The sequence below is a fragment of the Euprymna scolopes genome, chromosome 14 (genome assembly GCF_053919585.1).
Source record: "Euprymna scolopes isolate OS-2025 chromosome 14, ASM5391958v1, whole genome shotgun sequence".
NCBI classification, from domain to species: domain Eukaryota; kingdom Metazoa; phylum Mollusca; class Cephalopoda; order Sepiida; family Sepiolidae; genus Euprymna; species Euprymna scolopes.
Window position 1 is genome coordinate 108,664,323 of NC_136495.1, and position 14,634 is coordinate 108,678,956.

Consider the following 14,634-nt stretch of genomic DNA (forward strand, 5'->3'; position numbering starts at 1 on the left):
TTGAAATTTTAGATATAGGTTCCTTGGACATGGATCAAACTTAATAACTTGATTTGAGCCCAAAACAAATGTTAAAGTGTTATAATAGGGGTCAAAGTTTAAAAAAATTGACCTCTGCGGTCTCTACCAAATTACTCAGACAATTTCTGGTCTAAACATTTGAAATTATACATAAACGGTATTCAGAGATAGAGCAAGCTTTTTAATCGGTTTGGGTCGAAAATTTGAGCTACAAATATATAAATGTATGTATGTATGTTTGCATGTCTGTCTAAAACATTTTCGACAGAGGCGAGGGATTTTTTACAAGATCAGTATCGTTTTGAAGTACGACCCTTCAGATGACAAATACCGAAAAATTGGCTAAAAACATTAATTTCTTGACCCTCAACTGGACACTTTTCTACAGGGAGGAGTCGCTTTTTTTCGCCGATATTTTCGAAAGTCTCCCGTTCTTTTCCTCCTTCGCAGTATGGGTTCGAGCCTGCCTTCCTACTACCACTTTTTTTTTTTTTTTGCTCAACACACACCTCCAAACACCCGGGCAACGCCGGGAACCCATGCCAATATATATGTATGTTTTTTATACAAACATTATTGGTCGCATATGTAAATACATGTTTCATTGGAATCCTAATTCAAGGGGATCACCTTATCAGACAAAAAAAATATATATATATTTTATCTTCTGTTTCCCGTGACGCACCATATATGTGTGTGTGTGTGTCCATAGAATATAGAGCACTATATATATAGAATAGACAGCACTATTGCTTACAACAAATCTTTCATCAGATGGTGACCCTGGAGTCAAGCAGGATTTCCAGGTCGAAGCCCCATTACCAATATGCTTGAACCGCAGCAATATCTCACAATAACACGAGACTTTGTTAGATTGTTGTCATCTGTGTAATTGCCATATTCACATTTCTCCAGATATACCTTTGTCTTGTATCTCCTTTATGTATTTTTTTATGTCTAATGGAAAAGACCAACATTAGTTAAGAATGCAGGCGTTGAGTTAGCAATAAAACCTCGACATCTAAATTTGATAGAAAACACAATGTTTTTTTTTCATCCATTTCTGACACATCGTTCTCGTAGATCTTCATATTTTCCCAACCAAGCACATTATTATATTGAATTATTATAAGATCCCCAGCAAATATAATGTATCACTATGCGAGGTTTAACGGTCCAGTTTTCTTAGGATGTAGGAGTGACAATTGCACAGTCATAGTGGATGGTGGGTGATTTATTTTCAACAGGATCTTTTTTTATTTAGTCTAGGTACCCAGGAGTTGCTGCATCTCTAGATATTCAATTTAAAAAAAAAAATTCTAATCACTTTGTTCTAGTTGGGGATAGGGCATCCTACCAGATGCCAGACTTTCACCCGGAATCTTATACATTCCAACTAGGAGATCTTTAAGTGCAATTGTTTGAATCGCTCTTGCACTTTGTTTACTGGGTATATTTGCCAGATAGTTTTTGAAATTTATTTTCATGAATCAAGTCAATCGTATATTTATTAGTAATCTTATATAAATAGAGATTTTCCTAAGATTCCAGTTTCTTTTCATGTCGTACATACAGACATTGGCACTATATTATCTTTTCCTTCACAGCTCCGTTTAATTTTTGTTCAATTTTACTTCAGTCGAAGTTCTCAGAAATCAAGGGGTCCCCTTCCTGGGGCCAACAATTGAGCTCTCTATGAGAAACATAGTTATTTGAATATTTTATTAAAGTTCTCTTTTACATTTCAAACATTGAGTTAGTAAAGACGTTGAGAATATTATTTCCCTCTCTTCACTTGACCATTTAAATATGTTATAGTATATATTTATTGTGGTCAATTGGGCTTACTGAATTCCAGGAGAGGAATTCACCTGGTTTGGTGGAATATCTAGCTTCATGCTGTCAGTTGAGGTAACATCACTTGAAGAAGGTGCGCCATTCATCCTAAAAGCCAATGTGGGTTGGTTATACAGAGGAGATCTACGAGGGGCGTGCAATAAGTAATGCCCCTGACCCACTTCCCATAGGAGTAGAGGAACGAAACCTGGCACAGTTATTAGTCTTTCTCTACATAGGAACCACCCAGAGTTAGGCATTTCACCTATCGTTTGGTGCAGCTCTGGAGACCGTTTTTGAAGAGCACCCCAGGTTCGTCCTCCAGCCACAACGTCACTTTAGAAATCAAGGTTGCATCATCTGGGAAACGCTTTTCTTTCAAAAACAACTTCATGGATGAGAAGAGGTGAAAGTCAGAGGGTGCAAGGTCAGGAAAATAGGGAGGATGGGGAAGGATTTCATAACCACACGCCCATGCTTCTGATCTGGTGACATGCGAGTTGTGGACCAGAGCGTTGTCCTGCAGGAGGAGGGTACCTTTACTGATCTTGCCCCACCTCTTGATTTTGATAGCTTTCATTAATTTCCTCCAAAGTGAAGCATAATAGCCTCCTGTAATTGTGGTACCCTTTGCCAGGAAATCTGTCATCACTACTCTGTCCTGGTCCCAGAACACTGTGAGCATGACCTTTCTAGCGGAGGGCTGCACCCTTGCTTTCTTTGGAGGTAGTGAGTCCAAGTTCTTTCACTGCATTGACTGGGGTTTGGTCTCTGGATCATAGTGATGAACCCAGGTTTCATCCTATGTAATCAGTCTTTTGAAAAAACTTTGACTCATCTTCTTGGCACATTTCCAAATTCATCCTAGAGCACTCGACGCGTTCTCGCTTCTGGAATGGTGTGAGCAACCTGGGAATCCATCTGGCAGACACCTTATGCATATGCAAATGGTCATGAATGATAGTTTCCACAGACCCTGTACTAATCTTGACATCTTGGGCTATTAGGCGAATAGTAATGCGCCGATCTTCCAAAATGGCAGCCTAAATTTGACGGACAGATGCCTAATCAATAGTAGAAGGGGGGCGACCAGGTCTGGGAGCTGTTTCCACAGACTTCCGGCCATATTTGAATTCACGATGCCAGCGTTTTACAAGGTCATATGATGCGGCATTATCACCATGAGTTTCTTTCATTTCATCAAAAGTCTCCTGTGGTGTGCGTCCTTTCAAATACAAAAACCGGATCACCACAGCTTACATTCAACAGGCTCCATTTCACACCCGACTCAGTCCAAACACCTGTAAAACAGAAACCACAACTAGTTCAGAGCTGTAATTTGCCACATAACCCGTAGAGATATAAATCATTGCACATGCAAAATTTCAGCTAGATCAGACAACTGGAAGTAGGTCAGGGGTATTACTTATTGCACGCCCGTCGTATATTGTGTGATTTGGAATATTTAATCAGGGTTTACTTGTAGAGAAAATTAGTCTGATGCCAGTTTGTCCTAAGAAACCCCTGTATAGAGATACTTTAGACACTCGAGGATAGTGTGTAGTAGGCATTCAAGTTCTCTCCTGTAGGCATTCAAGTAATCTCCATTAGGTATGCTACTTCATATGATGTAGTAAAGATCGGTTTGTCAATTGAACTGCAGTTAATTGCGGGAAAAGTAGCATCTGCTTCGAATCAGAATTTCATTAATATCCTATAATAATATAATAATAATATCCTATACTACATCTTTATAAAAGGTAGATAATTTATTAACTATTTTCATTCCGTCTTCAGTCATGTTTCAGCTTAAAACAGAATTTTATTCAGTCAATAGCCAGATTGAATGGTCATTTTCTTTTCAATACATTCAAACATTCTATACGTGGCCGTGTCTATCTGCCGGTTAGGGTTAATCAATTTCAAATCGTTATTTATTAACATGTCACACTTAAGTTTTCTTTGGCATGTTACGCTTAAGTCTGAAATAGCATTTTATTCGGTTTGTCAGACTTAAAATAAAAATAGCATTTTTTTTTTTTTACCTACAAGTATAGTTTGAAATAAAATTCAGTCGTCGATAATGAAAATATTATAAACAACGAATCTGATAATTAATTAGTCTGAGTAAACACTACGTAAAAATAAAAATGTACCTCTAACAAAATACCAGAACTTTTAGCCTGATGATTTTCTGTGAGAATGAAACATCGACGGGTATATGTACCTTATTTTCCATAGATACACATTTCTTGTTTATATATGTGTGCGCGCACGCGCGTTCCTGGGCTAAAAGTTTGGAATTTTTGCGCATTAAAAAAAAAAAAAGAAAAAAAAAGCCGTATGATAAACATGAAATGTAGTATAACAAGTAAAATATAGATGTTAATATGAACTTTATTTTAATATTTCGGAAGGTCGTCTGCCCTTCATCAGGAAAAAAAAAATGTCACGCTTTTTCTTTTGGCTTTAAGTTTGAATTATCATTTGGGTTTGCATTACGCATAGCTTCGAAAAAGTTGTCAAAAAAAAAAAAAAAAAAAAAAAAAAAAAAAAAAAAAGGGCAAGATAAGTTACTTTTCTACCTAATTGGATAATTTTTTAGTGTTTTCATTTAAATGTTACATGTTTATTCGACTCGAAAAATATAGTGTTACCGATGTATTGGAAAATTTAAAATTGCACCCGACTCTCTTGAACACGGTAAGTTTGGTAAAATGAGTTAAAAATAAGAAACTATACAAAATACTGTTAGAAACCCACCGAATATATGTCAGTCTATATCACGGTAACATATTGAGCGAGTTTATAAGAGTATTTTGTATAGTTTTTTATTTTTAACTCATTTTCCCAAACTTACAGTGTTCAAGAGAGAGTCGATCGCCATTTTATATTTTCCAATACATCGGTAAACACTATGTTTTTCGAGCTGAATAAACATGTTCCATAAAATAAAAGCACTAAGATATATCCAGTTAGGTAGAAAAGTAACTTATCTTGCCTTTGATAACATTTATTTGTTATATATATTTGTTTTGTTTTTTTTGACAACTTTTCTATGTGTATAGTAATACAAACCCTATCATTTTCCTTTGCTCTCTTACACTCAAATTTGAAATAAAATTATCTCCTCTTTGCCATGTGACGTAAACCATAAATTGGATTACGTAATTAATAAAAAATTGAAATATTTCATTTCAGGCCAACTAGAAATCTTTTTTTTTTTTATTTTGTTTTATCACCGAGGTAAATGAACATAGTTTCCAAGAGAGAGAGAGAGAGATGGGGGAGAGAGAGAGATGGGGAGAGAGAGAGAGAGAGAGAAAAAAAAAGGAGGGAGAGGTTAAACCTAAAAAGAGAGAAAAAGAGACAGTGAGTGTAGAAGAGTGGGGGAGGTGTCTATTACACAGGCTAGCAGGTGGCTGATGACCGGGTCATTTGCTCAGAAACCCATCGACCCTTGCGGGTTGTTAGGCAACGAAGAATAAAGGAAATAAAGGGCTAAGAAATGTACTAAGAAGGGGAGAGAGAGGGGAAAAGGAGGAAGAAAGACATTTTGGTACAGGACAGTTACTGCTTGGTCAATGCGCCAAGGCGGGTGCACGTGGAAAATTTTCCACCGCTTCACCCAGCGACAGATGAATGAAAATGTGCATACCCCCTCCATCAACAGCGAAAGAAACGAAGTAATGCCTGGGAAAAACTCCATATTAACAGCGAAAGGAAGGAAATAATGCTTGGGAGAACAAACTGGCGTTGTCGGAATGTTAATTTCACGAACACGGGAGACATGATACTCAGAGAATAACCGAAATATTGAATGGATACGATATAGGAATACCGCGTGCCATGAACTGTTGCCCGAGGCGAATAAAATGTAGATTAAAGTTCACTTTGAAAGTTAAAAGAAAAACAAAAGAGAAAAGGAACATAAAAAAAACCGTGAGTTACCTCTCTCTCATATATCATATCAACGAATTCATTTTTTCTAGACTGAAGATATATTTTTTTTGTTTTGATATATTTCTTGTTGGGGTTTTCAGATAATAGATAAAAACCCCTTCCACACCCTTATAATTTTTTTTTTTTTTTACTTAATCACATTATCCCCTCCCTACCGTAGTTTAGTGTTTCATAATAAAATTTACTTTCGAAAATATTATCATTAGTGTTTTTGTTTCGTTCCTTCTCGCGTTCTTGTCGTGTTTGTTTCCGTGTCTTTGTTTTCTTTTTACTCGTGTCACATATGCGAGAAAATACTTGGGGTTTGCTTTCCCATAAATTACCTTATACCCCTCCCCCTTTTTGTGACGTGTTACAAAGATAAACGATATTTGTTTTTATCATAAGTTTCCTTTCATACCCCTACATTTATTTATTACTTAATCCCCCACCTTTTATCGCATATGTTACAGCCACTATAAGTCTGAAATATCTTTTCGAGGTTTGTTGATGCATCTCTGTTAAGAGGTTCTGTCCGTCTGTCAGTTAATTCTCCGGCATATCAAACCTAAATGGTAAAATATCTGTTTGTTTTAGAATATCACGCGAGAATTTGAAAATATTAGGTTGGTACAAAAATAATGTCGTTTTTTAACGTTCAACTATATATTAAAAAAAAACAAAAACAAAAAAAAAACATTATTTTTGCACCAACGTGATAGAATTTATAGATACGTCCCCTCTTCTTTACGAAAGGCTCTTTCTTGCAACAAATCAGTTTCACAACAAAAACGCAGGATTAAATGGGACAAATTTAAAGAATACCCGTCTTCGTGGAGTCTCGTATTCCTTAGTACACGGAGACCCCGCCGATTCACGTGGAACACATTATAATATGAAAATGGTTCACGCAAATCTGTTTTTCGCCTGTTTGAAGATCGTGTTTGACAAATTTCGTTCCCACGCAATTCGCGGTCGCTTCTTCCACAACATTTATGGCGTTGTAGTAGAGGAGATTGGGGCGCGTAACGAAGCACGGGCGTTTAGCAGGGAAAGTTACACTCGTCAAACAAGTGACTAAGAAGAGGGCATGTAATAATGAGCTAAACCCCCACCGCCTCAGGCGCACTCACCACGTTAATGGAACCCATACGTTAGTGGTTTTAACGCTATGCTAAAAAAACTAGACATACCATTCCGATTCTTGGGCCCCAAATTTTGCAATTTACGTTTAAAACAATTAGGTTTAGCTTCATCGTAAAACTCCGGGTTAAAACTTAAGAGGCTTCAGCTTATATCTGGTTTTATTTTCTTCTATTGTGATATTTTTTTTATTGCATCTATAGTATACTAGCAGGGAGATCCGACGTAGCTCGGGATTGAATGATGATCAACGAATGTTTCACACTCCCATATTTTTATTGCCATCGAAATCGGTGAAATCCACTATGTTTCAATAAAATCGATTGATTACCTGCTCTAGTTGGTGACTCATCGTGGTGCACCGGTTTGAACCTTCACATGTCTCCCCGCACTGACTTAGTCCACAATACATTGTAGTCTACATTACACTGTAGAGAACTTACTGTTGATTTTTTAAAATTACTTCTTATATATAATGGCTTGAACTTAAGTTCAAAATGCAAAAGTCGTGCATCATAGTTCAATTGTGCTTTAAACAGAGTCATTCATTTCGAACGCGCCCCTGTCCTATCAAAGAACCTACTGTTGATTTTGTATGTCGAGACTTTCTACTAATGTGGTAATAAAACGTTTCAAATGCACTTGTGATGTTAGGCTGTATAAGGTGTTAACTTTGGTCAGAATCACCTGTTCCTTCTTACATCGGATTACTTCGATTATCGATACTTATCGAAGGCATTCCAATACAAAACCTATCTAATAACACTTCAAGGCACATAAAGTACCTTCATGTGAAATTTCGTAAAAATCGGCCCAGTTGTTTTCGAGTCCATAAGAAACAAACACATACACAGATACACACACGCAAAGTTCCTTTTATATGGTAGTAGATTTATCTTAGTCTGTTTGTGTGTCTGTCTGCCCGTTCCACATTTCTAGGAAACTACTGAACCGATCTAGCTGAAATTTTGCATGAACCTTCCTTATAATAAGGTGCAGTGATCTACGTATTATGGTATCCGTCCAGTGCACAATTAAGGATTAATAGGAGGAATTATTCACTACAGTAGCAAATTTACTCTAGAAATTTTCTCGAGAACTACTGTGCTAACCAGACTGAAATTTTGTATGAACATTGGTTATGATTTGGTGCATCGAACCAAGCATTATGGTATCAGTTCGAAGCAGAGTTAGCGACTAATAAGGATTAATATTTAAGTTTCACTTTTTCAGAAACTACAGAGTCAATCTGGCTGAAATTTTGCATGAATCTTCATGGTAAAGTACAGCAAACTCAGTATTACACAGGATGTCCAAAAAGTCACTGAAGGGTTGAAAATCTTTGTCATTTTAACATTAATGATTTTTTTTTATTTCAGATATTTTACAGATAATATTTTACAAGTCAATTATGGATTAGTATAGCATCGTACAACGTCCGCAAATTGTGAAACTGTTTTACCAAAATCAGGGTCAAGGTCAGTGACATTTTGGACACCCTGTAGTATACGTTCGATACAGAATTGGCGATAAATAGTAATTTAATGCAAAAATGAGCACAAATTTAACTTCAATTTATTCAACCATCAATATGGTATAAAGGATTAATTTTAACTCAACGGGCTGCATAACATTTTCACGTTTATTTTAATAACTAGTTTTTTTATACACGCCGCAATAAAGGTTCGTAATAATGAAACACTCCTTTGCTGTTTTATGAATGTCCAGTAATCGCAGATACCGAGATATTATTTTCAAACCTCCCAGTACAAAATTAGTATCACATTTTTTTTTACTTGGTGGTCACAATTTATCAAGGCCCGAAGGCCACTCGAGGATAAGAATGTAAGGTGGTAGTGAAGTAATCGTTAATGATGTAAATTGGGTGGAATTTAATTATTTATCAGGACGACTTAACAGGAATTTGTTTACATTAGATTTGAATGCCACCATGTTGTATTTAGCCGGGAAGCATGCCAGCGGAACAATGTTCCAAAGGCGGGCAGTTATGGGAAATAAGCTTTGTTCACGGAACCTGCGTTTACATTTAGGCACAGATAGAGAGTGGGGCAAAATATATATAGTGGCTTTAGCCAGTCTAGTGTTTTTGTGAAAGTTGGCAGGGGGGGCATATATTTGAGTTCAGATGAGCAATTACCATGAAAATAGCGATAGAGAAGAGACAGGCTGGCCATGTCTCTTCTGTGGGAAAGAGGTTGCAGCGAAGAATATAGGGCATCATCTTCTAGGTTTCAAAGCCGGTTTTGAACTCTATCAAGGCAGGAAATGGCATGCCCAGCAGCCCCTGCCCAAATGTGGCAACAATACTCCATTGTAAGGCACACCTGGCTCTTATACAAATAGTGGAACGCATCGGGAGTGAGATACTTACTGGAGCGGTAGAGTGATCCAACCATCTTTTCAGCGATCTTAGCAACCGATTTGATGTATGTGTTCCATTTCAGATCAGAAGGGAATATCAGTCCCAGAAGACATGGAGCTTCCAAGACTAGATCCATTCATTTCAATTGGGACATGGTGGGGATCAGAGCAATTATGATGAAAGGAGAGAAGCTTAGGTTTCGATGCATTAAAATTAACCAACCACCCTTTTCCCCATTGCACCACGTACTCAAGATCAGAAGAGAGAGAATCAGAAAGATCTTTGTCATTGCTGGCCTTTATTCATAACATTTTATCTCGAATAGAAATTGGACCTTGGATTTACTTCAAGCAGCCTTGTAACTCTTGCTTCCCTTCGTGTGTCCTTTAGTCCTCACATTCCATGAGCCAAGGGTCTTGGCTAATGGGGAAAGGATTGTTGTTTTCTGGGTTGGAATCTACCAGTATACCATTTATCTTTGGGTTGTTTTTGACCTCCTGTATGTAATATTGTTTAGCTCCGTACATCAAGTAGCTTCATGCTTTGTCTGGAGTGATTTCCATAAAAACAGATTCAAATTAATATAAGACTTTTTTTTCATCCATTTCTTTTGATAATACAGGTAAAACTTAAATGAACTGTGTAACAACATTGGGTTCAGTATTAAAATTAGAAAAGCAAAAAAGGGACGATAACACTTACCAAAACAATAAAGGTTATTCCTCTCAGCTATTTTGTTCTTTTTATGTGCTTTTTTAAGAATGTCGCAATATTACCAATCCAAGTAATGAAAAAAGAATGTACCGAGGTAAGTTTATTGTCAATAACTAATAAAACTTGGCTAGTCAGAATCAAGATTTGATTTGTCAACTTAAATGCTATGTAGGTCCAACTTTTAAAATCCAGTGGGCGTAATTTTGTAGATTAGAAAAGTTAGAAATTCCCATCTGTTAAAAAAAAAAAAAGTTCAAAAATTATTTCTATAAAAATTATGCAGGAAAGTTTTTTTGCGCAGGGCTTTGTGTTTGATTATTTCGCAAGACAGATATACTACCCTAGTTGAAGTGAGTGTCCCTAATGATGCTGACCTTAACAGAGCTGAGAGGGAGGTGATACCGAAATAACAAGACCTTATGTGTGATATGAAAAGAAACTGGAATCTTAAAGTCTCAATCATTTCCAGTAATTATAGGAGCAACCGGACTCATGAAAAATAATTTCAAAAACTATCTGTTGAATATAGCCGATGAACCATATGCAAGAGAGATGGAAACAATTGTGTTCCTAAAGGGACAATTAAAATCTTTAAGGGATCTCTCGATTGGAGTGACTGAAACTGTAGGATGCCCCATCTTCATAGAAAACAATATAAGAAACTTAAAACAAGGGGAACAGGCATACAAAGACACCGTATTTATATTATAGATAGGCACATTAACTGGAAAATGTCACATTAATTGAAAAAGGCACGTTAATTCGAAAAAGTCACATTAATTGAAAAAAGTCACATTAATTGAAAAAAGTCACATTAATTGAAAAAAGTCACATTAATTGAAAAAAGTCACATTAATTGAAAAAAGTCACATTAATTGAAAAAGTCACATTAATTGAAAAAAGTCACATTAATTGAAAAAAGTCACACTGTTGTGTCAACCTAGAGTGATATTTAATTCACAACGCAAACATTTTTTCATGCTGTGCCATTGAAAATTTGACCCCCCCCCTTTTTCTGAACTGAATTTCAAACTGGTCAATACTCGGCATGTAAAACGAAAATGAAAGTAATAATAAAAGAAACGAGGCCTAATTAGAGTTGGGCCCGTTTATTTTGGGTCACCCTGTATATGTATATGTATATATATATATATATATATATATATATATATATATATATATATATATATATATGGATGCATGTTAATAACTAATGAAAAATCAGTCTTAAAATTACTTCTTTTTTAATTTTTGCAAAAACTTATACACTGCTGATCAAAAATTTAAAACCACTTAAAAATCTTTAAAATAACCTTTTTTTGTACGGATAGATGTTAAACTCTTCCGACTTAAGGTTACCAATACTACTATCTAAAAGGTTATGGCACCAAAAAGCTACATTCCAAAGATTTATATTTAAAATTTGCATTTTTATTAAATGTATGAAAAGTGTATGAAAACACTCAACAATCAAACTTAATAATGAGTTCCAACTCCACTTCTTTTGATGACTTCAAAAATTCTTTTGAGCATGCTAGAAATAAGGGTTTCCATTAAGGTGCGGGGGATCCTACTCCAGTTTCTGAAGATGGCTTCACGAAGTTCATTTTTTGTTGAATATTATTCGCCATTTCGATAAACCTCTCTTGTCATCCATCCCCAAACATTTTCAATTGGGTTCAAATCTGGTGAACATGCAGGATGTCCAAAGAGATGGACTCCATTTTCTTGTAGAAAGCTCAAGGTCCGTCTTGCAGTGTGGATTGCAGCATTATGCTGTTGGAATAACCATCCATCCCCACACAAACGATGACCCTCCATCATCAAAGATGCTTTTTGTACCATGCTAATATAACTAGCTGCTGTCTGACGACCCTGCATCACTTGAGCTCCATCGTCCCTCTGTAAGAAAAGGTACTCCATACCATTACGGACCCTCCACCACTATGACGTGTGCAAAAAATTTCAAGGGGCATGTTTTTGTAATAACAATATCGCTGGAAGCCATCAGGACCATCTAAATTGAATTTTTTCTCAATCAGAAAACAGGACTTTCTTCCACTTCTCAACGTCCCAGGTTTGGTATTCACGACCAAATCTTAAGCGGTCCACTTTGTGACGTGGAAGCAATCGGGGAATTTTTTACGCTTTTTATTTATCATGCCTTTTTGTTGTAAGTGTCGTCTGATGGATATTGAACTGCAATCAGCATTTGTAACCGCCTTAATTTGACTAATAGAAAGTCCTCATAACAACCTGTTTGATTCTCCTACTCAATGCAGGAGAAATTTTTTTTGGGGGGGGGGGGCCTACCAAAGGATTTCGCTTTTCCATAATTCTCAGTGTTGTTTAGAAAGCTGCAAATAACAATTTTACTGCGATTTACCTTAGCTGCTATTGCTCGCTGTGACAAACCTTGCTTATGGAATCCTAGAATTCGAGAGCGCTCAACTTCGGTTAGTTTTCTTACTTTATGCATGGTAACACCTTTACACAGTGATTGCTAATCTCTAACTGAACTAAAAAAAAAAAATAGACTTACCATAAATCTAACAATTTATACTCTTGGTCTCATAATTCTGATCATGTGTAAAAAGCCTAATTAAATAAAAATGCAAATTTTTAAATAAAATTTTTGGAATGTACCTTTTTGTTTCCATAACCTTTTAGATTGTAGTATTAGTAACCTTAAGAAGAGTTTAAAATCTATCCTAAAAAATAAAGGGTTTTTTTTTAAAGATTTTTAAGTGGTCTTAAATTTTTGATCAGCAGTGTATAAGTTTTTGCAAAAATTAAAAAAAGCAATTTTAAGACTGATTTTTCATTAGTTATTAACATGCATCCACACACACACACACACACACACACACACACACACACACACACACACACACACACACACACACACGGTGACCCAAAATAAACGTGCCCCAACTCTAATTAGGCTCAGTTTCTAGTGTTTTGTGCGAATGAAATGAAACTTTGGTCATAACTAGCTTATTATGTTCAAAACATCACATCAAAACACTAGGGTCTTTGGCCTTTTTTTTTTCTCTGTTCTACAGCATATGTTCTAGATGGTCTCCATTTAGCTTTTGTTTTTTTTTAGTCACCCTGTATATATATATGTATATATGTATATATATATATATATATATATATATATATATATTATAATATAAAGCTGTGTGTGTGTGTGTGGTCACGAATAGGCTCCTATATGATTGACTATTTTAAAAAACTGATTACATATAATGATAGAAGACGTATCGAGACACAGGAATGGGTATGTTTGATCCTGCACAACGGTGTTCATTAATTTGGAGGGTCTGCGTACGAGCCTGGTCCACAAAGTATGGAAATAAAAAATTTAAAAATTAAAAAGAAAACGTTTACAAATGTTTTTGATATAGATGTACATAAGAATACTTTGATAAGTATGTTTTAACTTAAATAGGGATGGCATAATAAAATTGTGGGGTCTGCGTTCGCGCCTGGCCTCCATAGAATGGAAATAGGCACAAACTTTAATAAATACTTTTCATATCTATCTGCGTAAGTATACTTTGATAATTATGTTTCGGTTTGAAGAAGCATGGTATAATAAAATTATGGGATGTTTGTTCGCACTTGACCTCCATAGAATGGAAATATGTCACAAAGCTTAACAAGGTTTTTTAATATAGATCCACAAAATATTGTGATAAGTGTTTCAGTGTGAACAAGTATGGTATAATAAATTATGGGGTTTATCTATTTTATTTTTACTTTCATCATATTTTGCTTTGGTTTTGATACCCCCAAATTCGAAGCTATCTCTTTACAACCCTTCGTTTTCGTAACCTATCATACTTTCATAAATAAGAGTCCATTTTCTGTAGGCTGTTTTTGAACCCAGTCAACGACGGGTACTTTTGCTAATATATATATATATATATATATATATATATATATATATATATATATATATATATATATACATACATACATACATATATATATATATATATATATATATATATACATACATACATGTATACATGATGATTGCTGCATCTTTCCAGATGATCGCCGTCACATTGAGTTTTCCCAATATCGTCGTCCATGCCATCTTAGATGACTCTGCACTCCCGCCGCAGATTTGCACATCTTGAAGCTACCTTTGTTTGGGGATCCATCGTGGTGTACTGGGAAAAGCTTCACCTGCCTTACCGCAGTGACTTGCTTAACTCTACATTCTAGTCTACATTACACTATAGAGAACCTGCTGTTGATTTTATAAAATTATTCTTAAATATAATGGCTCGAATTAAAGTTTAAAATGCAAAAGTCAAATATTATTGTTCAATTATGAATCATTCCTTTCGAATCAGAATCATTCCTTTCGAAGGCGTCCCTCTCATATCAAAGAATCTAGTGTTGATCTTATTTCCCTGGCCTTACTGGTTGCGCGATGTCGGACCTTTCTGCTTGTGCAATAATAAAACTTCTCAAAATCACTTGTGATGTAAGACTGTATAAGGTGCTAACTTTAGTCAACATCGGATTTTTTCGATTATCGATACTTATCAAAGACATTACGATACAAAAACTAT

General features: G+C 35.7%; 1 long non-coding RNA gene across 1 annotated transcript in view; it reads right to left on the minus strand.

Moving 5' to 3' along the window:
• LOC145293211 (uncharacterized) overlaps positions 1-14,634 on the minus strand; it is a 269,161-nt gene that overhangs the window by 232,751 nt on the left and 21,776 nt on the right. The window lies entirely within an intron of this gene.